This window comes from Hyperolius riggenbachi, chromosome 2, assembly GCF_040937935.1.
Source record: "Hyperolius riggenbachi isolate aHypRig1 chromosome 2, aHypRig1.pri, whole genome shotgun sequence".
Classification (NCBI taxonomy): Eukaryota; Metazoa; Chordata; class Amphibia; order Anura; family Hyperoliidae; genus Hyperolius; species Hyperolius riggenbachi.
The window spans coordinates 155,332,507-155,350,442 of NC_090647.1; the positions used below are offsets into that span (position 1 = coordinate 155,332,507).

The 17,936-nt window shown below is 60.5% G+C and overlaps 1 non-coding gene and 85 pseudogenes across 1 annotated transcript; all 86 read left to right on the top strand.

Annotated features, from left to right (window-relative positions):
* The first annotated feature begins 33 nt into the window (after nt 1-33).
* On the top strand, nt 34-151 carry LOC137550406 (5S ribosomal RNA; annotated as a pseudogene).
* Nucleotides 152-235: 84 nt separating this feature from the next.
* On the top strand, nt 236-353 carry LOC137553695 (5S ribosomal RNA; annotated as a pseudogene).
* An 85-nt stretch (nt 354-438) lies between these two features.
* LOC137553186 (5S ribosomal RNA) lies at nt 439-555 on the top strand (annotated as a pseudogene).
* An 85-nt stretch (nt 556-640) lies between these two features.
* On the top strand, nt 641-758 carry LOC137550407 (5S ribosomal RNA; annotated as a pseudogene).
* An 84-nt stretch (nt 759-842) lies between these two features.
* Nucleotides 843-960, top strand: LOC137551761 (5S ribosomal RNA; annotated as a pseudogene).
* Nucleotides 961-1,044: 84 nt separating this feature from the next.
* Nucleotides 1,045-1,162, top strand: LOC137552084 (5S ribosomal RNA; annotated as a pseudogene).
* An 84-nt stretch (nt 1,163-1,246) lies between these two features.
* Nucleotides 1,247-1,364, top strand: LOC137550408 (5S ribosomal RNA; annotated as a pseudogene).
* An 84-nt stretch (nt 1,365-1,448) lies between these two features.
* On the top strand, nt 1,449-1,566 carry LOC137550409 (5S ribosomal RNA; annotated as a pseudogene).
* An 84-nt stretch (nt 1,567-1,650) lies between these two features.
* LOC137550410 (5S ribosomal RNA) lies at nt 1,651-1,768 on the top strand (annotated as a pseudogene).
* Nucleotides 1,769-1,852: 84 nt separating this feature from the next.
* LOC137550833 (5S ribosomal RNA) lies at nt 1,853-1,970 on the top strand (annotated as a pseudogene).
* Nucleotides 1,971-2,054: 84 nt separating this feature from the next.
* On the top strand, nt 2,055-2,172 carry LOC137554065 (5S ribosomal RNA; annotated as a pseudogene).
* An 84-nt stretch (nt 2,173-2,256) lies between these two features.
* On the top strand, nt 2,257-2,374 carry LOC137552917 (5S ribosomal RNA; annotated as a pseudogene).
* Nucleotides 2,375-2,458: 84 nt separating this feature from the next.
* Nucleotides 2,459-2,577, top strand: LOC137558974 (5S ribosomal RNA; annotated as a pseudogene).
* An 83-nt stretch (nt 2,578-2,660) lies between these two features.
* Nucleotides 2,661-2,778, top strand: LOC137550411 (5S ribosomal RNA; annotated as a pseudogene).
* An 84-nt stretch (nt 2,779-2,862) lies between these two features.
* Nucleotides 2,863-2,980, top strand: LOC137553697 (5S ribosomal RNA; annotated as a pseudogene).
* Nucleotides 2,981-3,065: 85 nt separating this feature from the next.
* Nucleotides 3,066-3,182, top strand: LOC137553187 (5S ribosomal RNA; annotated as a pseudogene).
* An 84-nt stretch (nt 3,183-3,266) lies between these two features.
* LOC137550412 (5S ribosomal RNA) lies at nt 3,267-3,384 on the top strand (annotated as a pseudogene).
* Nucleotides 3,385-3,468: 84 nt separating this feature from the next.
* On the top strand, nt 3,469-3,586 carry LOC137551762 (5S ribosomal RNA; annotated as a pseudogene).
* Nucleotides 3,587-3,670: 84 nt separating this feature from the next.
* Nucleotides 3,671-3,788, top strand: LOC137552085 (5S ribosomal RNA; annotated as a pseudogene).
* An 84-nt stretch (nt 3,789-3,872) lies between these two features.
* Nucleotides 3,873-3,990, top strand: LOC137550413 (5S ribosomal RNA; annotated as a pseudogene).
* Nucleotides 3,991-4,074: 84 nt separating this feature from the next.
* LOC137550835 (5S ribosomal RNA) lies at nt 4,075-4,192 on the top strand (annotated as a pseudogene).
* Nucleotides 4,193-4,276: 84 nt separating this feature from the next.
* On the top strand, nt 4,277-4,394 carry LOC137553832 (5S ribosomal RNA; annotated as a pseudogene).
* An 84-nt stretch (nt 4,395-4,478) lies between these two features.
* On the top strand, nt 4,479-4,596 carry LOC137550415 (5S ribosomal RNA; annotated as a pseudogene).
* An 84-nt stretch (nt 4,597-4,680) lies between these two features.
* On the top strand, nt 4,681-4,798 carry LOC137554066 (5S ribosomal RNA; annotated as a pseudogene).
* An 84-nt stretch (nt 4,799-4,882) lies between these two features.
* LOC137552918 (5S ribosomal RNA) lies at nt 4,883-5,000 on the top strand (annotated as a pseudogene).
* Nucleotides 5,001-5,084: 84 nt separating this feature from the next.
* On the top strand, nt 5,085-5,203 carry LOC137558976 (5S ribosomal RNA; annotated as a pseudogene).
* Nucleotides 5,204-5,286: 83 nt separating this feature from the next.
* Nucleotides 5,287-5,404, top strand: LOC137550416 (5S ribosomal RNA; annotated as a pseudogene).
* An 84-nt stretch (nt 5,405-5,488) lies between these two features.
* LOC137553698 (5S ribosomal RNA) lies at nt 5,489-5,606 on the top strand (annotated as a pseudogene).
* Nucleotides 5,607-5,691: 85 nt separating this feature from the next.
* On the top strand, nt 5,692-5,808 carry LOC137554234 (5S ribosomal RNA; annotated as a pseudogene).
* An 84-nt stretch (nt 5,809-5,892) lies between these two features.
* On the top strand, nt 5,893-6,010 carry LOC137550417 (5S ribosomal RNA; annotated as a pseudogene).
* Nucleotides 6,011-6,094: 84 nt separating this feature from the next.
* On the top strand, nt 6,095-6,212 carry LOC137551763 (5S ribosomal RNA; annotated as a pseudogene).
* An 84-nt stretch (nt 6,213-6,296) lies between these two features.
* On the top strand, nt 6,297-6,414 carry LOC137552086 (5S ribosomal RNA; annotated as a pseudogene).
* An 84-nt stretch (nt 6,415-6,498) lies between these two features.
* LOC137550419 (5S ribosomal RNA) lies at nt 6,499-6,616 on the top strand (annotated as a pseudogene).
* An 84-nt stretch (nt 6,617-6,700) lies between these two features.
* LOC137550836 (5S ribosomal RNA) lies at nt 6,701-6,818 on the top strand (annotated as a pseudogene).
* Nucleotides 6,819-6,902: 84 nt separating this feature from the next.
* LOC137553833 (5S ribosomal RNA) lies at nt 6,903-7,020 on the top strand (annotated as a pseudogene).
* Nucleotides 7,021-7,104: 84 nt separating this feature from the next.
* On the top strand, nt 7,105-7,222 carry LOC137550420 (5S ribosomal RNA; annotated as a pseudogene).
* An 84-nt stretch (nt 7,223-7,306) lies between these two features.
* LOC137549098 (5S ribosomal RNA) lies at nt 7,307-7,425 on the top strand. Its single transcript, XR_011026778.1, has one exon. It is a non-coding gene; the product is annotated as a 5S ribosomal RNA (ribosomal RNA).
* Nucleotides 7,426-7,508: 83 nt separating this feature from the next.
* LOC137550837 (5S ribosomal RNA) lies at nt 7,509-7,626 on the top strand (annotated as a pseudogene).
* An 84-nt stretch (nt 7,627-7,710) lies between these two features.
* LOC137552997 (5S ribosomal RNA) lies at nt 7,711-7,828 on the top strand (annotated as a pseudogene).
* Nucleotides 7,829-8,104: 276 nt separating this feature from the next.
* Nucleotides 8,105-8,222, top strand: LOC137552009 (5S ribosomal RNA; annotated as a pseudogene).
* Nucleotides 8,223-8,306: 84 nt separating this feature from the next.
* LOC137550421 (5S ribosomal RNA) lies at nt 8,307-8,424 on the top strand (annotated as a pseudogene).
* An 85-nt stretch (nt 8,425-8,509) lies between these two features.
* LOC137552288 (5S ribosomal RNA) lies at nt 8,510-8,627 on the top strand (annotated as a pseudogene).
* Nucleotides 8,628-8,711: 84 nt separating this feature from the next.
* On the top strand, nt 8,712-8,829 carry LOC137552950 (5S ribosomal RNA; annotated as a pseudogene).
* An 84-nt stretch (nt 8,830-8,913) lies between these two features.
* On the top strand, nt 8,914-9,031 carry LOC137551369 (5S ribosomal RNA; annotated as a pseudogene).
* Nucleotides 9,032-9,115: 84 nt separating this feature from the next.
* LOC137554240 (5S ribosomal RNA) lies at nt 9,116-9,233 on the top strand (annotated as a pseudogene).
* An 84-nt stretch (nt 9,234-9,317) lies between these two features.
* On the top strand, nt 9,318-9,435 carry LOC137550422 (5S ribosomal RNA; annotated as a pseudogene).
* Nucleotides 9,436-9,519: 84 nt separating this feature from the next.
* Nucleotides 9,520-9,637, top strand: LOC137551404 (5S ribosomal RNA; annotated as a pseudogene).
* An 84-nt stretch (nt 9,638-9,721) lies between these two features.
* LOC137552087 (5S ribosomal RNA) lies at nt 9,722-9,839 on the top strand (annotated as a pseudogene).
* An 84-nt stretch (nt 9,840-9,923) lies between these two features.
* Nucleotides 9,924-10,041, top strand: LOC137552289 (5S ribosomal RNA; annotated as a pseudogene).
* Nucleotides 10,042-10,126: 85 nt separating this feature from the next.
* Nucleotides 10,127-10,244, top strand: LOC137551751 (5S ribosomal RNA; annotated as a pseudogene).
* Nucleotides 10,245-10,328: 84 nt separating this feature from the next.
* On the top strand, nt 10,329-10,446 carry LOC137552920 (5S ribosomal RNA; annotated as a pseudogene).
* An 84-nt stretch (nt 10,447-10,530) lies between these two features.
* LOC137557249 (5S ribosomal RNA) lies at nt 10,531-10,649 on the top strand (annotated as a pseudogene).
* Nucleotides 10,650-10,732: 83 nt separating this feature from the next.
* On the top strand, nt 10,733-10,850 carry LOC137552585 (5S ribosomal RNA; annotated as a pseudogene).
* Nucleotides 10,851-10,934: 84 nt separating this feature from the next.
* Nucleotides 10,935-11,052, top strand: LOC137552716 (5S ribosomal RNA; annotated as a pseudogene).
* Nucleotides 11,053-11,137: 85 nt separating this feature from the next.
* LOC137553188 (5S ribosomal RNA) lies at nt 11,138-11,254 on the top strand (annotated as a pseudogene).
* Nucleotides 11,255-11,338: 84 nt separating this feature from the next.
* LOC137550423 (5S ribosomal RNA) lies at nt 11,339-11,456 on the top strand (annotated as a pseudogene).
* An 84-nt stretch (nt 11,457-11,540) lies between these two features.
* LOC137551764 (5S ribosomal RNA) lies at nt 11,541-11,658 on the top strand (annotated as a pseudogene).
* An 84-nt stretch (nt 11,659-11,742) lies between these two features.
* LOC137552088 (5S ribosomal RNA) lies at nt 11,743-11,860 on the top strand (annotated as a pseudogene).
* An 84-nt stretch (nt 11,861-11,944) lies between these two features.
* On the top strand, nt 11,945-12,062 carry LOC137552678 (5S ribosomal RNA; annotated as a pseudogene).
* Nucleotides 12,063-12,146: 84 nt separating this feature from the next.
* On the top strand, nt 12,147-12,264 carry LOC137550838 (5S ribosomal RNA; annotated as a pseudogene).
* An 84-nt stretch (nt 12,265-12,348) lies between these two features.
* Nucleotides 12,349-12,466, top strand: LOC137553834 (5S ribosomal RNA; annotated as a pseudogene).
* An 84-nt stretch (nt 12,467-12,550) lies between these two features.
* Nucleotides 12,551-12,668, top strand: LOC137550424 (5S ribosomal RNA; annotated as a pseudogene).
* Nucleotides 12,669-12,752: 84 nt separating this feature from the next.
* Nucleotides 12,753-12,870, top strand: LOC137550425 (5S ribosomal RNA; annotated as a pseudogene).
* Nucleotides 12,871-12,955: 85 nt separating this feature from the next.
* Nucleotides 12,956-13,073, top strand: LOC137550839 (5S ribosomal RNA; annotated as a pseudogene).
* An 84-nt stretch (nt 13,074-13,157) lies between these two features.
* Nucleotides 13,158-13,275, top strand: LOC137552999 (5S ribosomal RNA; annotated as a pseudogene).
* An 84-nt stretch (nt 13,276-13,359) lies between these two features.
* On the top strand, nt 13,360-13,477 carry LOC137552202 (5S ribosomal RNA; annotated as a pseudogene).
* Nucleotides 13,478-13,561: 84 nt separating this feature from the next.
* LOC137550427 (5S ribosomal RNA) lies at nt 13,562-13,679 on the top strand (annotated as a pseudogene).
* An 84-nt stretch (nt 13,680-13,763) lies between these two features.
* LOC137552568 (5S ribosomal RNA) lies at nt 13,764-13,881 on the top strand (annotated as a pseudogene).
* Nucleotides 13,882-13,966: 85 nt separating this feature from the next.
* On the top strand, nt 13,967-14,084 carry LOC137553567 (5S ribosomal RNA; annotated as a pseudogene).
* A 286-nt stretch (nt 14,085-14,370) lies between these two features.
* Nucleotides 14,371-14,488, top strand: LOC137552507 (5S ribosomal RNA; annotated as a pseudogene).
* An 84-nt stretch (nt 14,489-14,572) lies between these two features.
* Nucleotides 14,573-14,690, top strand: LOC137554074 (5S ribosomal RNA; annotated as a pseudogene).
* Nucleotides 14,691-14,774: 84 nt separating this feature from the next.
* LOC137551559 (5S ribosomal RNA) lies at nt 14,775-14,892 on the top strand (annotated as a pseudogene).
* Nucleotides 14,893-14,976: 84 nt separating this feature from the next.
* On the top strand, nt 14,977-15,094 carry LOC137552123 (5S ribosomal RNA; annotated as a pseudogene).
* An 83-nt stretch (nt 15,095-15,177) lies between these two features.
* LOC137550428 (5S ribosomal RNA) lies at nt 15,178-15,295 on the top strand (annotated as a pseudogene).
* Nucleotides 15,296-15,379: 84 nt separating this feature from the next.
* Nucleotides 15,380-15,497, top strand: LOC137553016 (5S ribosomal RNA; annotated as a pseudogene).
* An 84-nt stretch (nt 15,498-15,581) lies between these two features.
* LOC137552521 (5S ribosomal RNA) lies at nt 15,582-15,699 on the top strand (annotated as a pseudogene).
* Nucleotides 15,700-15,783: 84 nt separating this feature from the next.
* On the top strand, nt 15,784-15,901 carry LOC137552415 (5S ribosomal RNA; annotated as a pseudogene).
* An 84-nt stretch (nt 15,902-15,985) lies between these two features.
* Nucleotides 15,986-16,103, top strand: LOC137551598 (5S ribosomal RNA; annotated as a pseudogene).
* An 84-nt stretch (nt 16,104-16,187) lies between these two features.
* Nucleotides 16,188-16,306, top strand: LOC137558184 (5S ribosomal RNA; annotated as a pseudogene).
* An 84-nt stretch (nt 16,307-16,390) lies between these two features.
* Nucleotides 16,391-16,509, top strand: LOC137552982 (5S ribosomal RNA; annotated as a pseudogene).
* Nucleotides 16,510-16,592: 83 nt separating this feature from the next.
* On the top strand, nt 16,593-16,711 carry LOC137547770 (5S ribosomal RNA; annotated as a pseudogene).
* Nucleotides 16,712-16,794: 83 nt separating this feature from the next.
* Nucleotides 16,795-16,913, top strand: LOC137558285 (5S ribosomal RNA; annotated as a pseudogene).
* Nucleotides 16,914-16,996: 83 nt separating this feature from the next.
* LOC137548597 (5S ribosomal RNA) lies at nt 16,997-17,115 on the top strand (annotated as a pseudogene).
* Nucleotides 17,116-17,198: 83 nt separating this feature from the next.
* LOC137549577 (5S ribosomal RNA) lies at nt 17,199-17,317 on the top strand (annotated as a pseudogene).
* An 83-nt stretch (nt 17,318-17,400) lies between these two features.
* Nucleotides 17,401-17,519, top strand: LOC137558413 (5S ribosomal RNA; annotated as a pseudogene).
* Nucleotides 17,520-17,794: 275 nt separating this feature from the next.
* LOC137557569 (5S ribosomal RNA) lies at nt 17,795-17,913 on the top strand (annotated as a pseudogene).
* Nucleotides 17,914-17,936: the final 23 nt, after the last annotated feature.

The following is a 17,936-nucleotide window of genomic DNA, read 5'->3' on the forward strand; positions in this document are numbered from 1 at the left end:
CCTTCAAGGCGCCGGAACGGCGCCTTGGAGTTTGCCTGCGGCCACACTAAGCCGAAAGCGCCCGCTCTCGTCAGATCGCGGAAGCTAAGCGGCTTCAGGCCTGGTTAGTAGCTGCATGGGAGACCGGCTGTGAACCCCAGGTGCTGCAGGCGTTTTTTTGGGTTTGAGGCCCAATGGCTATGAGCACGCGTGGGAAGCCTCACCTTCAAGGAGCCGAAACGGAGCCTTGGAGTTTGCCTGCGGCCACACTAAGCCGAAAGCGCCCGCTCTCGTCAGATCGTGGAAGCTAAGCGGCTTCAGTCCTGGTTAGTAGCTGCATGGGAGACCGGCTGTGAACCCCAGGTGCTGCAGGTGTTTTTTTGGGTTTGAGGCCCAATGGCTATGAGCACGCGTGGGAAGCCTCACCTTCAAGGCGCCGGAACGGCGCCTTGGAGTTTGCCTTCGGCCACACTAAGCCGAAAGCGCCCGCTCTCGTCAGATCGCGGAAGCTAAGCGGCTTCAGGCCTGGTTAGTAGCTGCATGGGAGACCGGCTGTGAACCCCAGGTGCTGCAGGCGTTTTTTTTGGGTTTGAGGCCCAATGGCTATGAGCACGCGTGGGAAGCCTCACCTTCAAGGCGCCGAAACGGCGCCTTGGAGTTTGCCTGCGGCCACACTAAGCCGAAAGCGCCCGCTCTCGTCAGATCGCGGAAGCTAAGCGGCTTCAGGCCTGGTTAGTAGCTGCATGGGAGACCGGCTGTGAACCCCAGGTGCTGCAGGCGTTTTTTTGGGTTTGAGGCCCAATGGCTATGAGCACGCGTGGGAAGCCTCACCTTCAAGGCGCCGGAACGGCGCCTTGGAGTTTGCCTGCGGCCACACTAAGCCGAAAGCGCCCGCTCTCGTCAGATCGCGGAAGCTAAGCGGCTTCAGGCCTGTTTAGTAGCTGCATGGGAGACCGGCTGTGAACCCCAGGTGCTGCAGGCGTTTTTTTGGGTTTGAGGCCCAATGGCTATGAGCACGCGTGGGAAGCCTCACCTTCAAGGCGCCGAAACGGAGCCTTGGAGTTTGCCTGCGGCCACACTAAGCCGAAAGCGCCCGCTCTCGTCAGATCGCGGAAGCTAAGCGGCTTCAGGCCTGGTTAGTAGCTGCATGGGAGACTGGCTGTGAACCCCAGGTGCTGCAGGCGTTTTTTTGGGTTTGAGGCCCAATGGCTATGAGCACGCGTGGGAAGCCTCACCTTCAAGGCGCCGAAACGGCGCCTTGGAGTTTGCCTGCGGCCACACTAAGCCGAAAGCGCCCGCTCTCGTCAGATCGCGGAAGCTAAGCGGCTTCAGGCCTGGTTAGTAGCTGCATGGGAGACCGGCTGTGAACCCCAGGTGCTGCAGGCGTTTTTTTGGGTTTGAGGCCCAATGGCTATGAGCACGCGTGGGAAGCCTCACCTTCAAGGCGCCGAAACGGCGCCTTGGAGTTTGCCTGCGGCCACACTAAGCCGAAAGCGCCCGCTCTCGTCAGATCGCGGAAGCTAAGCGGCTTCAGGCCTGGTTAGTAGCTGCATGGGAGACCGGCTGTGAACCCCAGGTGCTGCAGGCGTTTTTTTGGGTTTGAGGCCCAATGGCTATGAGCACGCGTGGGAAGCCTCACCTTCAAGGCGCCGGAACGGCGCCTTGGAGTTTGCCTGCGGCCACACTAAGCCGAAAGCGCCCGCTCTCGTCAGATCGCGGAAGCTAAGCGGCTTCAGGCCTGGTTAGTAGCTGCATGGGAGACCGGCTGTGAACCCCAGGTGCTGCAGGCGTTTTTTTGGGTTTGAGGCCCAATGGCTATGAGCACGCGTGGGAAGCCTCACCTTCAAGGCGCCGAAACGGCGCCTTGGAGTTTGCCTGCGGCCACACTAAGCCGAAAGCGCCCGCTCTCGTCAGATCGCGGAAGCTAAGCGGCTTCAGGCCTGGTTAGTAGCTGCATGGGAGACCGGCTGTGAACCCCAGGTGCTGCAGGTGTTTTTTTGGGTTTGAGGCCCAATGGCTATGAGCACGCGTGGGAAGCCTCACCTTCAAGGCGCCGTAACGGCGCCTTGGAGTTTGCCTGCGGCCACACTAAGCCGAAAGCGCTTGCTCTCGTCAGATCGCGGAAGCTGAGCGGCTTCAGGCCTGGTTAGTAGCTGCATGGGAGACCGGCTGTGAACCCCAGGTGCTGCAGGCGTTTTTTTGGGTTTGAGGCCCAATGGCTATGAGCACGCGTGGGAAGCCTCACCTTCAAGGCGCCGGAACGGCGCCTTGGAGTTTGCCTGTGGCCACACTAAGCCGAAAGCGCCCGCTCTCGTCAGATCGTGGAAGCTAAGCGGCTTCAGGCCTGGTTAGTAGCTGCATGGGAGACCGGCTGTGAACCCCAGGTGCTGCAGGCGTTTTTTTGGGTTTGAGGCCCAATGGCTATGAGCACGCGTGGGAAGCCTCACCTTCAAGGCGCCGAAACGGCGCCTTGGAGTTTGCCTGCGGCCACACTAAGCCGAAAGCGCCCGCTCTCGTCAGATCGCGGAAGCTAAGCGGCTTCAGGCCTGGTTAGTAGCTGCATGGGAGACCGGCTGTGAACCCCAAGTGCTGCAGGCATTTTTTTGGGTTTGAGGCCCAATGGCTATGGGCACGCGTGGGAAGCCTCACCTTCAAGGCGCCGGAACGGCGCCTTGGAGTTTGCCTGCGGCCACACTAAGCCGAAAGCGCCCGCTCTCGTCAGATCGCGGAAGCTAAGCGGCTTCAGGCCTGGTTAGTAGCTGCATGGGAGACCGGCTGTGAACCCCAGGTGCTGCAGGCGTTTTTTTGGGTTTGAGGCCCAATGGCTATGAGCACGCGTGGGAAGCCTCACCTTCAAGGAGCCGAAACGGAGCCTTGGAGTTTGCCTGCGGCCACACTAAGCCGAAAGCGCCCGCTCTCGTCAGATCGTGGAAGCTAAGCGGCTTCAGTCCTGGTTAGTAGCTGCATGGGAGACCGGCTGTGAACCCCAGGTGCTGCAGGTGTTTTTTTGGGTTTGAGGCCCAATGGCTATGAGCACGCGTGGGAAGCCTCACCTTCAAGGCGCCGGAACGGCGCCTTGGAGTTTGCCTTCGGCCACACTAAGCCGAAAGCGCCCGCTCTCGTCAGATCGCGGAAGCTAAGCGGCTTCAGGCCTGGTTAGTAGCTGCATGGGAGACCGGCTGTGAACCCCAGGTGCTGCAGGCGTTTTTTTGGGTTTGAGGCCCAATGGCTATGAGCACGCGTGGGAAGCCTCACCTTCAAGGCGCCGAAACGGCGCCTTGGAGTTTGCCTGCGGCCACACTAAGCCGAAAGCGCCCGCTCTCGTCAGATCGCGGAAGCTAAGCGGCTTCAGGCCTGGTTAGTAGCTGCATGGGAGACCGGCTGTGAACCCCAGGTGCTGCAGGCGTTTTTTTGGGTTTGAGGCCCAATGGCTATGAGCACGCGTGGGAAGCCTCACCTTCAAGGCGCCGGAACGGCGCCTTGGAGTTTGCCTGCGGCCACACTAAGCCGAAAGCGCCCGCTCTCGTCAGATCGCGGAAGCTAAGCGGCTTCAGGCCTGTTTAGTAGCTGCATGGGAGACCGGCTGTGAACCCCAGGTGCTGCAGGCGTTTTTTTGGGTTTGAGGCCCAATGGCTATGAGCACGCGTGGGAAGCCTCACCTTCAAGGCGCCGAAACGGAGCCTTGGAGTTTGCCTGCGGCCACACTAAGCCGAAAGCGCCCGCTCTCGTCAGATCGCGGAAGCTAAGCGGCTTCAGGCCTGGTTAGTAGCTGCATGGGAGACTGGCTGTGAACCCCAGGTGCTGCAGGCGTTTTTTTGGGTTTGAGGCCCAATGGCTATGAGCACGCGTGGGAAGCCTCACCTTCAAGGCGCCGAAACGGCGCCTTGGAGTTTGCCTGCGGCCACACTAAGCCGAAAGCGCCCGCTCTCGTCAGATCGCGGAAGCTAAGCGGCTTCAGGCCTGGTTAGTAGCTGCATGGGAGACCGGCTGTGAACCCCAGGTGCTGCAGGCGTTTTTTTGGGTTTGAGGCCCAATGGCTATGAGCACGCGTGGGAAGCCTCACCTTCAAGGCGCCGAAACGGCGCCTTGGAGTTTGCCTGCGGCCACACTAAGCCGAAAGCGCCCGCTCTCGTCAGATCGCGGAAGCTAAGCGGCTTCAGGCCTGGTTAGTAGCTGCATGGGAGACCGGCTGTGAACCCCAGGTGCTGCAGGTGTTTTTTTGGGTTTGAGGCCCAATGGCTATGAGCACGCGTGGGAAGCCTCACCTTCAAGGCGCCGGAACGGCGCCTTGGAGTTTGCCTGCGGCCACACTAAGCCGAAAGCGCTTGCTCTCGTCAGATCGCGGAAGCTAAGCGGCTTCAGGCCTGGTTAGTAGCTGCATGGGAGACTGGCTGTGAACCCCAGGTGCTGCAGGTGTTTTTTTGGGTTTGAGGCCCAATGGCTATGAGCACGCGTGGGAAGCCTCACCTTCAAGGCGCCGAAACGGCGCCTTGGAGTTTGCCTGCGGCCACACTAAGCCGAAAGCGCCCGCTCTCGTCAGATCGCGGAAGCTAAGCGGCTTCAGGCCTGGTTAGTAGCTGCATGGGAGACCGGCTGTGAACCCCAGGTGCTGCAGGCGTTTTTTTGGGTTTGAGGCCCAATGGCTATGAGCACGCGTGGGAAGCCTCACCTTCAAGGCGCCGTAACGGCGCCTTGGAGTTTGCCTGCGGCCACACTAAGCCGAAAGCGCTTGCTCTCGTCAGATCGCGGAAGCTGAGCGGCTTCAGGCCTGGTTAGTAGCTGCATGGGAGACCGGCTGTGAACCCCAGGTGCTGCAGGCGTTTTTTTGGGTTTGAGGCCCAATGGCTATGAGCACGCGTGGGAAGCCTCACCTTCAAGGCGCCGGAACGGCGCCTTGGAGTTTGCCTGTGGCCACACTAAGCCGAAAGCGCCCGCTCTCGTCAGATCGTGGAAGCTAAGCGGCTTCAGGCCTGGTTAGTAGCTGCATGGGAGACCGGCTGTGAACCCCAGGTGCTGCAGGCGTTTTTTTGGGTTTGAGGCCCAATGGCTATGAGCACGCGTGGGAAGCCTCACCTTCAAGGCGCCGAAACGGCGCCTTGGAGTTTGCCTGCGGCCACACTAAGCCGAAAGCGCCCGCTCTCGTCAGATCGCGGAAGCTAAGCGGCTTCAGGCCTGGTTAGTAGCTGCATGGGAGACCGGCTGTGAACCCCAAGTGCTGCAGGCATTTTTTTGGGTTTGAGGCCCAATGGCTATGGGCACGCGTGGGAAGCCTCACCTTCAAGGCGCCGGAACGGCGCCTTGGAGTTTGCCTGCGGCCACACTAAGCCGAAAGCGCCCGCTCTCGTCAGATCGCGGAAGCTAAGCGGCTTCAGGCCTGGTTAGTAGCTGCATGGGAGACCGGCTGTGAACCCCAGGTGCTGCAGGCGTTTTTTTGGGTTTGAGGCCCAATGGCTATGAGCACGCGTGGGAAGCCTCACCTTCAAGGAGCCGAAACGGAGCCTTGGAGTTTGCCTGCGGCCACACTAAGCCGAAAGCGCCCGCTCTCGTCAGATCGTGGAAGCTAAGCGGCTTCAGTCCTGGTTAGTAGCTGCATGGGAGACCGGCTGTGAACCCCAGGTGCTGCAGGTGTTTTTTTGGGTTTGAGGCCCAATGGCTATGAGCACGCGTGGGAAGCCTCACCTTCAAGGCGCCGGAACGGCGCCTTGGAGTTTGCCTTCGGCCACACTAAGCCGAAAGCGCCCGCTCTCGTCAGATCGCGGAAGCTAAGCGGCTTCAGGCCTGGTTAGTAGCTGCATGGGAGACCGGCTGTGAACCCCATGTGCTGCAGGCGTTTTTTTGGGTTTGAGGCCCAATGGCTATGAGCACGCGTGGGAAGCCTCACCTTCAAGGCGCCGAAACGGCGCCTTGGAGTTTGCCTGCGGCCACACTAAGCCGAAAGCGCCCGCTCTCGTCAGATCGCGGAAGCTAAGCGGCTTCAGGCCTGGTTAGTAGCTGCATGGGAGACCGGCTGTGAACCCCAGGTGCTGCAGGCGTTTTTTTGGGTTTGAGGCCCAATGGCTATGAGCACGCGTGGGAAGCCTCACCTTCAAGGCGCCGGAACGGCGCCTTGGAGTTTGCCTGCGGCCACACTAAGCCGAAAGCGCCCGCTCTCGTCAGATCGCGGAAGCTAAGCGGCTTCAGGCCTGTTTAGTAGCTGCATGGGAGACCGGCTGTGAACCCCAGGTGCTGCAGGCGTTTTTTTGGGTTTGAGGCCCAATGGCTATGAGCACGCGTGGGAAGCCTCACCTTCAAGGCGCCGAAACGGAGCCTTGGAGTTTGCCTGCGGCCACACTAAGCCGAAAGCGCCCGCTCTCGTCAGATCGCGGAAGCTAAGCGGCTTCAGGCCTGGTTAGTAGCTGCATGGGAGACTGGCTGTGAACCCCAGGTGCTGCAGGCGTTTTTTTGGGTTTGAGGCCCAATGGCTATGAGCACGCGTGGGAAGCCTCACCTTCAAGGCGCCGAAACGGCGCCTTGGAGTTTGCCTGCGGCCACACTAAGCCGAAAGCGCCCGCTCTCGTCAGATCGCGGAAGCTAAGCGGCTTCAGGCCTGGTTAGTAGCTGCATGGGAGACCGGCTGTGAACCCCAGGTGCTGCAGGCGTTTTTTTGGGTTTGAGGCCCAATGGCTATGAGCACGCGTGGGAAGCCTCACCTTCAAGGCGCCGAAACGGCGCCTTGGAGTTTGCCTGCGGCCACACTAAGCCGAAAGCGCCCGCTCTCGTCAGATCGCGGAAGCTAAGCGGCTTCAGGCCTGGTTAGTAGCTGCATGGGAGACCGGCTGTGAACCCCAGGTGCTGCAGGTGTTTTTTTGGGTTTGAGGCCCAATGGCTATGAGCACGCGTGGGAAGCCTCACCTTCAAGGCGCCGGAACGGCGCCTTGGAGTTTGCCTGCGGCCACACTAAGCCGAAAGCGCTTGCTCTCGTCAGATCGCGGAAGCTAAGCGGCTTCAGGCCTGGTTAGTAGCTGCATGGGAGACTGGCTGTGAACCCCAGGTGCTGCAGGTGTTTTTTTGGGTTTGAGGCCCAATGGCTATGAGCACGCGTGGGAAGCCTCACCTTCAAGGCGCCGAAACGGCGCCTTGGAGTTTGCCTGCGGCCACACTAAGCCGAAAGCGCCCGCTCTCGTCAGATCGCGGAAGCTAAGCGGCTTCAGGCCTGGTTAGTAGCTGCATGGGAGACCGGCTGTGAACCCCAGGTGCTGCAGGCGTTTTTTTGGGTTTGAGGCCCAATGGCTATGAGCACGCGTGGGAAGCCTCACCTTCAAGGCGCCGGAACGGCGCCTTGGAGTTTGCCTGCGGCCACACTAAGCCGAAAGCGCCCGCTCTCGTCAGATCGCGGAAGCTAAGCGGCTTCAGGCCTGGTTAGTAGCTGCATGGGAGACCGGCTGTGAACCCCAGGTGCTGCAGGCATTTTTTTGGGTTTGAGGCCCAATGGCTATGAGCACGCGTGGGAAGCCTCACCTTCAAGGCGCCGAAACGGCGCCTTGGAGTTTGCCTGCGGCCACACTAAGCCGAAAGCGCCCGCTCTCGTCAGATCGCGGAAGCTAAGCGGCTTCAGGCCTGGTTAGTAGCTGCATGGGAGACCGGCTGTGAACCCCAGGTGCTGCAGGTGTTTTTTTGGGTTTGAGGCCCAATGGCTATGAGCACGCGTGGGAAGCCTCACCTTCAAGGCGCCGTAACGGCGCCTTGGAGTTTGCCTGCGGCCACACTAAGCCGAAAGCGCTTGCTCTCGTCAGATCGCGGAAGCTAAGCGGCTTCAGGCCTGGTTAGTAGCTGCATGGGAGACCGGCTGTGAACCCCAGGTGCTGCAGGTGTTTTTTTGGGTTTGAGGCCCAATGGCTATGAGCACGCGTGGGAAGCCTCACCTTCAAGGCGCCGAAACGGCGCCTTGGAGTTTGCCTGCTGCCACACTAAGCCGAAAGCGTCAGATCGCGGAAGCTAAGCGGCTTCAGGCCTGGTTAGTAGCTGCATGGGAGACCGGCTGTGAACCCCAGGTGCTGCAGGCGTTTTTTTGGGTTTGAGGCCCAATGGCTATGAGCACGCGTGGGAAGCCTCACCTTCAAGGCGCCGAAACGGCGCCTTGGAGTTTGCCTGCGGCCACACTAAGCCGAAAGCGCCCGCTCTCGTCAGATCGCGGTAGCTAAGCGGCTTCAGGCCTGGTTAGTAGCTACATGGGAGACCGGCTGTGAACCCCAGGTGCTGCAGGCGTTTTTTTGGGTTTGAGGCCCAATGGCTATGAGCACGCGTGGGAAGCCTCACCTTCAAGGCGCCGAAACGGCGCCTTGGAGTTTGCCTGCGGCCACACTAAGCCGAAAGCGCCCGCTCTCGTCAGATCGCGGAAGCTAAGCGGCTTCAGGCCTGGTTAGTAGCTGCATGGGAGACCGGCTGTGAACCCCAGGTGCTGCAGGCGTTTTTTTTGGGTTTGAGGCCCAATGGCTATGAGCACGCGTGGGAAGCCTCACCTTCAAGGCGCCGGAACGGCGCCTTGGAGTTTGCCTGCGGCCACACTAAGCCGAAAGCGCCCGCTCTCGTCAGATCGTGGAAGCTAAGCGGCTTCAGGCCTGGTTAGTAGCTGCATGGGAGACCGGCTGTGAACCCCAGGTGCTGCAGGCGTTTTTTTGGGTTTGAGGCCCAATGGCTATGAGCACGCGTGGGAAGCCTCACCTTCAAGGCGCCGAAACGGAGCCTTGGAGTTTGCCTGCGCCCACACTAAGCCGAAAGCGCCCGCTCTCGTCAGATCGCGGAAGCTAAGCGGCTTCAGGCCTGGTTAGTAGCTGCATGGGAGACCGGCTGTGAACCCCAGGTGCTGCAGGCGTTTTTTGGGGTTTGAGGCCCAATGGCTATGAGCACGCGTGGGAAGCCTCACCTTCAAGGCGCCGAAACGGCGCCTTGGAGTTTGCCTGTGGCCACACTAAGCCGAAAGCGCCCGCTCTCGTCAGATCGCGGAAGCTAAGCGGCTTCAGGCCTGGTTAGTAGCTGCATGGGAGACCGGCTGTGAACCCCAGGTGCTGCAGGCGTTTTTTTGGGTTTGAGGCCCAATGGCCATGAGCACGCGTGGGAAGCCTCACCTTCAAGGCGCCGAAACGGCGCCTTGGAGTTTGCCTGCGGCCACACTAAGCCGAAAGCGCCCGCTCTCGTCAGCTCGCGGAAGCTAAGCAGCTTCTGGCCTGGTTAGTAGCTGCATGGGAGACCGGCTGTGAACCCCAGGTGCTGCAGGCGTTTTTTTGGGTTTGAGGCCCAATGGCTATGAGCACGCGTGGGAAGCCTCACCTTCAAGGCGCCGGAACGGCACCTTGGAGTTTGCCTGCGGCCACACTAAGCCGAAAGCGCCCGCTCTCGTCAGATCGCGGAAGCTAAGCGGCTTCAGGCCTGGTTAGTAGCTGCATGGGAGACCGGCTGTGAACCCCAGGTGCTGCAGGCGTTTTTTTGGGTTTGAGGCCCAATGGCTATGAGCACGCGTGGGAAGCCTCACCTTCAAGGCGCCGAAACGGCGCCTTGGAGTTTGCCTGCGGCCACACTAAGCCGAAAGCGCCCGCTCTCGTCAGATCGCGGAAGCTAAGCGGCTTCAGGCCTGGTTAGTAGCTGCATGGGAGACCGGCTGTGAACCCCAGGTGCTGCGGGCGTTTTTTTGGGTTTGAGGCCCAATGGCTATGAGCACGCGTGGGAAGCCTCACCTTCAAGGCGCCGAAACGGAGCCTTGGAGTTTGCCTGCGGCCACACTAAGCCGAAAGCGCCCGCTCTCGTCAGATCGCGGAAGCTAAGCGGCTTCAGGCCTGGTTAGTAGCTGCATGGGAGACTGGCTGTGAACCCCAGGTGCTGCAGGCGTTTTTTTGGGTTTGAGGCCCAATGGCTATGAGCACGCGTGGGAAGCCTCACCTTCAAGGCGCCGAAACGGCGCCTTGGAGTTTGCCTGCGGCCACACTAAGCCGAAAGCGCCCGCTCTCGTCAGATCGTGGAAGCTAAGCGGCTTCAGGCCTGGTTAGTAGCTGCATGGGAGACCGGCTGTGAACCCCAGGTGCTGCAGGCGTTTTTTTTGGGTTTGAGGCCCAATGGCTATGAGCACGCGTGGGAAGCCTCACCTTCAAGGCGCCGAAACGGCGCCTTGGAGTTTGCCTGCGGCCACACTAAGCCGAAAGCGCCCGCTCTCGTCAGATCGCGGAAGCTAAGCGGCTTCAGGCCTGGTTAGTAGCTGCATGGGAGACCGGCTATGAACCCCAGGTGCTGCAGGCGTTTTTTTGGGTTTGAGGCCCAATGGCTATGAGCACGCGTGGGAAGCCTCACCTTCAAGGCGCCGGAACGGCGCCTTGGAGTTTGCCTGTGGCCACACTAAGCCGAAAGCGCCCGCTCTCGTCAGATCGTGGAAGCTAAGCGGCTTCAGGCCTGGTTAGTAGCTGCATGGGAGACCGGCTGTGAACCCCAGGTGCTGCAGGCGTTTTTTTGGGTTTGAGGCCCAATGGCTATGAGCACGCGTGGGAAGCCTCACCTTCAAGGCGCCGAAACGGCGCCTTGGAGTTTACCTGCGGCCACACTAAGCCGAAAGCGCCCGCTCTCGTCAGATCGCGGAAGCTAAGCGGCTTCAGGCCTGGTTAGTAGCTGCATGGGAGACCGGCTGTGAACCCCAGGTGCTGCAGGCATTTTTTTGGGTTTGAGGCCCAATGGCTATGGGCACGCGTGGGAAGCCTCACCTTCAAGGCGCCGGAACGGCGCCTTGGAGTTTGCCTGCGGCCACACTAAGCCGAAAGCGCCCGCTCTTGTCAGATCGCGGAAGCTAAGCGGCTTCAGGCCTGGTTAGTAGCTGCATGGGAGACCGGCTGTGAACCCCAGGTGCTGCAGGCGTTTTTTTGGGTTTGAGGCCCAATGGCTATGAGCACGCGTGGGAAGCCTCACCTTCAAGGAGCCGAAACGGAGCCTTGGAGTTTGCCTGCGGCCACACTAAGCCGAAAGCGCCCGCTCTCGTCAGATCGCGGAAGCTAAGCGGCTTCAGTCCTGGTTAGTAGCTGCATGGGAGACCGGCTGTGAACCCCAGGTGCTGCAGGTGTTTTTTTGGGTTTGAGGCCCAATGGCTATGAGCACGCGTGGGAAGCCTCACCTTCAAGGCGCCGGAACGGCGCCTTGGAGTTTGCCTTCGGCCACACTAAGCCGAAAGCGCCCGCTCTCGTCAGATCGCGGAAGCTAAGCGGCTTCAGGCCTGGTTAGTAGCTGCATGGGAGACCGGCTGTGAACCCCAGGTGCTGCAGGCGTTTTTTTGGGTTTGAGGCCCAATGGCTATGAGCACGCGTGGGAAGCCTCACCTTCAAGGCGCCGAAACGGCGCCTTGGAGTTTGCCTGCGGCCACACTAAGCCGAAAGCGCCCGCTCTCGTCAGATCGCGGAAGCTAAGCGGCTTCAGGCCTGGTTAGTAGCTGCATGGGAGACCGGCTGTGAACCCCAGGTGCTGCAGGCGTTTTTTTGGGTTTGAGGCCCAATGGCTATGAGCACGCGTGGGAAGCCTCACCTTCAAGGCGCCGGAACGGCGCCTTGGAGTTTGCCTGCGGCCACACTAAGCCGAAAGCGCCCGCTCTCGTCAGATCGCGGAAGCTAAGCGGCTTCAGGCCTGTTTAGTAGCTGCATGGGAGACCGGCTGTGAACCCCAGGTGCTGCAGGCGTTTTTTTGGGTTTGAGGCCCAATGGCTATGAGCACGCGTGGGAAGCCTCACCTTCAAGGCGCCGAAACGGAGCCTTGGAGTTTGCCTGCGGCCACACTAAGCCGAAAGCGCCCGCTCTCGTCAGATCGCGGAAGCTAAGCGGCTTCAGGCCTGGTTAGTAGCTGCATGGGAGACTGGCTGTGAACCCCAGGTGCTGCAGGCGTTTTTTTGGGTTTGAGGCCCAATGGCTATGAGCACGCGTGGGAAGCCTCACCTTCAAGGCGCCGAAACGGCGCCTTGGAGTTTGCCTGCGGCCACACTAAGCCGAAAGCGACCGCTCTCGTCAGATCGCGGAAGCTAAGCGGCTTCAGGCCTGGTTAGTAGCTGCATGGGAGACCGGCTGTGAACCCCAGGTGCTGCAGGCGTTTTTTTGGGTTTGAGGCCCAATGGCTATGAGCACGCGTGGGAAGCCTCACCTTCAAGGCGCCGAAACGGCGCCTTGGAGTTTGCCTGCGGCCACACTAAGCCGAAAGCGCCCGCTCTCGTCAGATCGCGGAAGCTAAGCGGCTTCAGGCCTGGTTAGTAGCTGCATGGGAGACCGGCTGTGAACCCCAGGTGCTGCAGGTGTTTTTTTGGGTTTGAGGCCCAATGGCTATGAGCACGCGTGGGAAGCCTCACCTTCAAGGCGCCGGAACGGCGCCTTGGAGTTTGCCTGCGGCCACACTAAGCCGAAAGCGCTTGCTCTCGTCAGATCGCGGAAGCTAAGCGGCTTCAGGCCTGGTTAGTAGCTGCATGGGAGACTGGCTGTGAACCCCAGGTGCTGCAGGTGTTTTTTTGGGTTTGAGGCCCAATGGCTATGAGCACGCGTGGGAAGCCTCACCTTCAAGGCGCCGAAACGGCGCCTTGGAGTTTGCCTGCGGCCACACTAAGCCGAAAGCGCCCGCTCTCGTCAGATCGCGGAAGCTAAGCGGCTTCAGGCCTGGTTAGTAGCTGCATGGGAGACCGGCTGTGAACCCCAGGTGCTGCAGGCGTTTTTTTGGGTTTGAGGCCCAATGGCTATGAGCACGCGTGGGAAGCCTCACCTTCAAGGCGCCGGAACGGCGCCTTGGAGTTTGCCTGCGGCCACACTAAGCCGAAAGCGCCCGCTCTCGTCAGATCGCGGAAGCTAAGCGGCTTCAGGCCTGGTTAGTAGCTGCATGGGAGACCGGCTGTGAACCCCAGGTGCTGCAGGCGTTTTTTTTGGGTTTGAGGCCCAATGGCTATGAGCACGCGTGGGAAGCCTCACCTTCAAGGCGCCGAAACGGCGCCTTGGAGTTTGCCTGCGGCCACACTAAGCCGAAAGCGCCCGCTCTCGTCAGATCGCGGAAGCTAAGCGGCTTCAGGCCTGGTTAGTAGCTGCATGGGAGACCGGCTGTGAACCCCAGGTGCTGCAGGTGTTTTTTTGGGTTTGAGGCCCAATGGCTATGAGCACGCGTGGGAAGCCTCACCTTCAAGGCGCCGTAACGGCGCCTTGGAGTTTGCCTGCGGCCACACTAAGCCGAAAGCGCTTGCTCTCGTCAGATCGCGGAAGCTAAGCGGCTTCAGGCCTGGTTAGTAGCTGCATGGGAGACCGGCTGTGAACCCCAGGTGCTGCAGGTGTTTTTTTGGGTTTGAGGCCCAATGGCTATGAGCACGCGTGGGAAGCCTCACCTTCAAGGCGCCGAAACGGCGCCTTGGAGTTTGCCTGCTGCCACACTAAGCCGAAAGCGCCCGCTCTCGTCAGATCGCGGAAGCTAAGCGGCTTCAGGCCTGGTTAGTAGCTGCATGGGAGACCGGCTGTGAACCCCAGGTGCTGCAGGCGTTTTTTTGGGTTTGAGGCCCAATGGCTATGAGCACGCGTGGGAAGCCTCACCTTCAAGGCGCCGGAACGGCGCCTTGGAGTTTGCCTGCGGCCACACTAAGCCGAAAGCGCCCGCTCTCGTCAGATCGCGGAAGCTAAGCGGCTTCAGGCCTGGTTAGTAGCTGCATGGGAGACCGGCTGTGAACCCCAGGTGCTGCAGGCGTTTTTTTGGGTTTGAGGCCCAATGGCTATGAGCACGCGTGGGAAGCCTCACCTTCAAGGCGCCGAAACGGAGCCTTGGAGTTTGCCTGCGGCCACACTAAGCCGAAAGCGCCCGCTCTCGTCAGATCGCGGAAGCTAAGCGGCTTCAGGCCTGGTTAATAGCTGCATGGGAGACCGGCTGTGAACCCCAGGTGCTGCAGGCGTTTTTTTTGGGTTTGAGGCCCAATGGCTATCAGCACGCGTGGGAAGCCTCACCTTCAAGGCGCCGAAACGGCGCCTTGGAGTTTGCCTGCGGCCACACTAAGCCAAAAGCGCCCGATCTCGTCAGATCGCGGAAGCTAAGTGGCTTCAGGCCTGGTTAGTAGCTGCATGGGAGTCCGGCTGTGAACCCCAGGTGCTGCAGGCGTTTTTTGGGGTTTGAGGCCTAATGGCTATGAGCACGCGTGGGAAGCCTCACCTTCAAGGCGCCGGAACGGCGCCTTGGAGTTTGCCTGCGGCCACACTAAGCCAAAAGCGCCCGCTCTCGTCAGATCGCGGAAGCTAAGTGGCTTCAGGCCTGGTTAGTAGCTGCATTGGAGGCCGGCTGTGTACCCCAGGTGCTGCCGGTGTTTTTTTGGGTTTGAGGCCCAATGGCTATGAGCACGCGTGGGAAGCCTCACCTTCAAGGCGCCGGAACGGCGCCTTGGAGTTTGCCTGCGGCCACACTAAGCCAAAAGCGCCCGCTCTCGTCAGATCGCGGAAGCTAAGTGGCTTCAGGCCTGGTTAGTAGCTGCATGGGAGTCCGGCTGTGAACCCCAGGTGCTGCAGGCGTTTTTTTGGGTTTGAGGCCCAATGGCTATGAGCACGCGTGGGAAGCCTCACCTTCAAGGCGCCGGAACGGCGCCTTGGAGTTTGCCTGCGGCCACACTAAGCCAAAAGTGCCCGCTCTCGTCAGATCGCGGAAGCTAAGTGGCTTCAGGCCTGGTTAGTAGCTGCATTGGAGACCGGCTGTGAACCCCAGGTGCTGCAGGCGTTTTTTTGGGTTTGAGGCCCAATGGCTATGAGCACGCGTGGGAAGCCTCACCTTCAAGGCGCCGCAACGGCGCCTTGGAGTTTGCCTGCGGCCACACTAAGCCAAAAGCGCCCGCTCTCGTCAGATCGCGGAAGCTAAGTGGCTTCAGGCCTGGTTAGTAGCTGCATGGGAGACCGGCTGTGAACCCCAGGTGCTGCAGGTGTTTTTTTGGGTTTGAGGCCCAATGGCTATGAGCACGCGTGGGAAGCCTCACCTTCAAGGCGCCGGAACGGCGCCTTGGAGTTGGCCTGCGGCCACACTAAGCCAAAAGCGCCCGCTCTCGTCAGATCGCGGAAGCTAAGTGGCTTCAGGCCTGGTTAGTAGCTGCATGGGAGACCGGCTGTGAACCTCAGGTGCTGCAGGCGTTTTTTGGGTTTGAGACCCAATAGCTTTGAGCACGCGTGGGAAGCCTCACCTTCAAGGAGCCGGAACGGCGCCCTGGAGGTTGCCTGCGGCCACACTAAGCCGAAAGCGCCCGCTCTCGTCAGATCGCGGAAGCTAAGCGGCTTCAGGCCTGGTTAGTAGCTGCATGGGAGACCGGCTGTGAACCCCAGGTGCTGCAGGCGTTTTTTTGGGTTTGAGACCCAATGGCTATGAGCACGCGTGGGAAGCCTCACCTTCAAGGTGCCGGAACGGCGCCTTGGAGGTTGCCTGCGGCCACACTAAGCCGAAAGCGCCCGCTCTCGTCAGATCGCGGAAGCTAAGCGGCTTCAGGCCTGGTTAGTAGCTGCATGGGAGACCGGCTGTGAACCCCAGGTTCTGCAGGTGTTTTTTTGGGTTTGAGGCCCAATGGCTATGAGCACGCGTGTGAAGCCTCACCTTCAAGGCGCCGGAACGGCGCCCTGGAGGTTGCCTGCTGCCACACTAAGCCGAAAGCGCCCGCTCTCGTCAGATCGCGGAAGCTAAGCGGCTTCAGGCCTGGTTAGTAGCTGCATGGGAGACCGGCTGTGAACCCCAGGTGCTGCAGGTGTTTTTTTGGGTTTGAGACCCAATGGCTATGAGCACGCGTGGGAAGCCTCACCTTCAAGGCGCCGGAACGGCGCCCTGGAGGTTGCCTGCGGCCACACTAAGCCGAAAGCGCCCGCTCTCGTCAGATCGCGGAAGCTAAGCGGCTTCAGGCCTGGTTAGTAGCTGCATGGGAGACTGGCTGTGAACCCCAGGTGCTGCAGGTGTTTTTTTGGGTTTGAGGCCCAATGGCTATGAGCACGCGTGGGAAGCCTCACCTTCAAGGCGCCGGAACGGCGCCCTGGAGGTCGCCTGCGGCCACACTAAGCCGAAAGCGCCCGCTCTCATCAGATCGCGGAAGCTAAGCGGCTTCAGGTCTGGTTAGTAGCTGCATGGGAGACCGGCTGTGAACCCCAGGTGCTGCAGGCGTTTTTTTGAGTTTGAGACCCAATGGCTATGAGCACGCGTGGGAAGCCTCACCTTCAAGGCGCCGGAACGGCGCCCTGGAGGTTACCTGCGGCCACACTAAGCCGAAAGCGCCCGCTCTCGTCAGATCGCGGAAGCTAAGCGGCTTCAGGCCTGGTTAGTAGCTGCATGGGAGACCGGCTGTGAACCCCAGGTGCTGCAGGCGTTTTTTTTGGGTTTGAGGCCCAATGGCTATGAGCACGCGTGGGAAGCCTCACCTTCAAGGCGCCGGAACGGCGCCTTGGAGGTTGCCTGTGGCCACACTAAGCCGAAAGCGCCCGCTCTCGTCAGGTCATGGAAGCTAAGCGGCTTCAGGCCTGGTTAGTAGCTGCATGGGAGACCGGCTGTGAACCCCAGGTGCTGCAGGTGTTTTTTTGGGTTTGAGGCCCAATGGCTATGAGCACGCGTGGGAAGCCTCACCTTCAAGACGCCGGAACGGCGCCCTGGAGGTTGCCTGCGGCCACACTAAGCCGTAAGCGCCCGCTCTCGTCAGATCGCGGAAGCTAAGCGGCTTCAGGCCTGGTTAGTAGCTGCATGGGAGACCGGCTGTGAATCCCAGGTGATGCAGGCGTTTTTTTGGGTTTGAGGCCCAATGGCTATGAGCACGCGTGGGAAGCCTCACCTTCAAGGCGCCGGAACGGCGCCCTGGAGGTTGCCTGCGGCCACACTAAGCCGAAAGCGCCCGCTCTCGTCAGATCGCGGAAGCTAAGCGGCTTCAGGCCTGGTTAGTAGCTGCATGGAAGACCGGCTGTGAACCCCAGGTGCTGCAGGCGTTTTTTTGGGTTTGAGACCCAATGGCTATGAGCACGCGTGGGAAGCCTCACCTTCAAGGCGCCGGAACGGCGCCCTGGAGGTTGCCTGCGGCCACACTAAGCCGAAAGCGCCCGCTCTTGTCAGATCGCGGAAGCTAAGCGGCTTCAGGCCTGGTTAGTAGCTGCATGGGAGACCGGCTGTGAACCCCAGGTGCTGCAGGTGTTTTTTTGGGTTTGAGGCACAATGGCTATGAGCACGCGTGGGAAGCCTCACCTTCAAGGCGCCGGAACGGCGCCCTGGAGGTTGCCTGCGGCCACACTAAGCCGAAAGCGCCTGCTCTCGTCAGATCGCGGAAGCTAAGCGGCTTCAGGCCTGGTTAGTAGCTGCATGGGAGACTGGCTGTGAACCCCAGGTGCTGCAGGTGTTTTTTTGGGTTTGAGGCCCAATGGCTATGAGCACGCGTGGGAAGCCTCACCTTCAAGGCGCCGGAACGGCGCCTTGGAGGTTGCCTGCGGCCACACTAAGCCGAAAGCGCCCGCTCTCGTCAGATCGCGGAAGCTAAGCGGCTTCAGGCCTGGTTAGTAGCTGCATGGGAGACTGGCTGTGAACCCCAGGTGCTGCAGGCGTTTTTTTGGGTTTGAGACCCAATGGCTATGAGCACGCGTGGGAAGCCTCACCTTCAAGGCGCCGGAACGGCGCCCTGGAGGTTGCCTGCGGCCACACTAAGCCGAAAGCGTCAGATCGCGGAAGCTAAGCGGCTTCAGGCCTGGTTAGTAGCTGCATGGGAGACCGGCTGTGAACCCCAGGTGCTGCAGGCGTTTTTTTGGGTTTGAGGCCCAATGGCTATGAGCACGCGTGGGAAGCCTCACCTTCAAGGCGCCGGAACGGCGCCTTGGAGGTTACCTGCGGCCACACTAAGCCGAAAGCGCCCGCTCTCGTCAGATCGCGGAAGCTAAACGGCTTCAGGCCTGGTTAGTAGCTGCATGGGAGACCGGCTGTGAACCCCAGGTGCTGCAGGTGTTTTTTTGGGGTTGAGGCCCAAT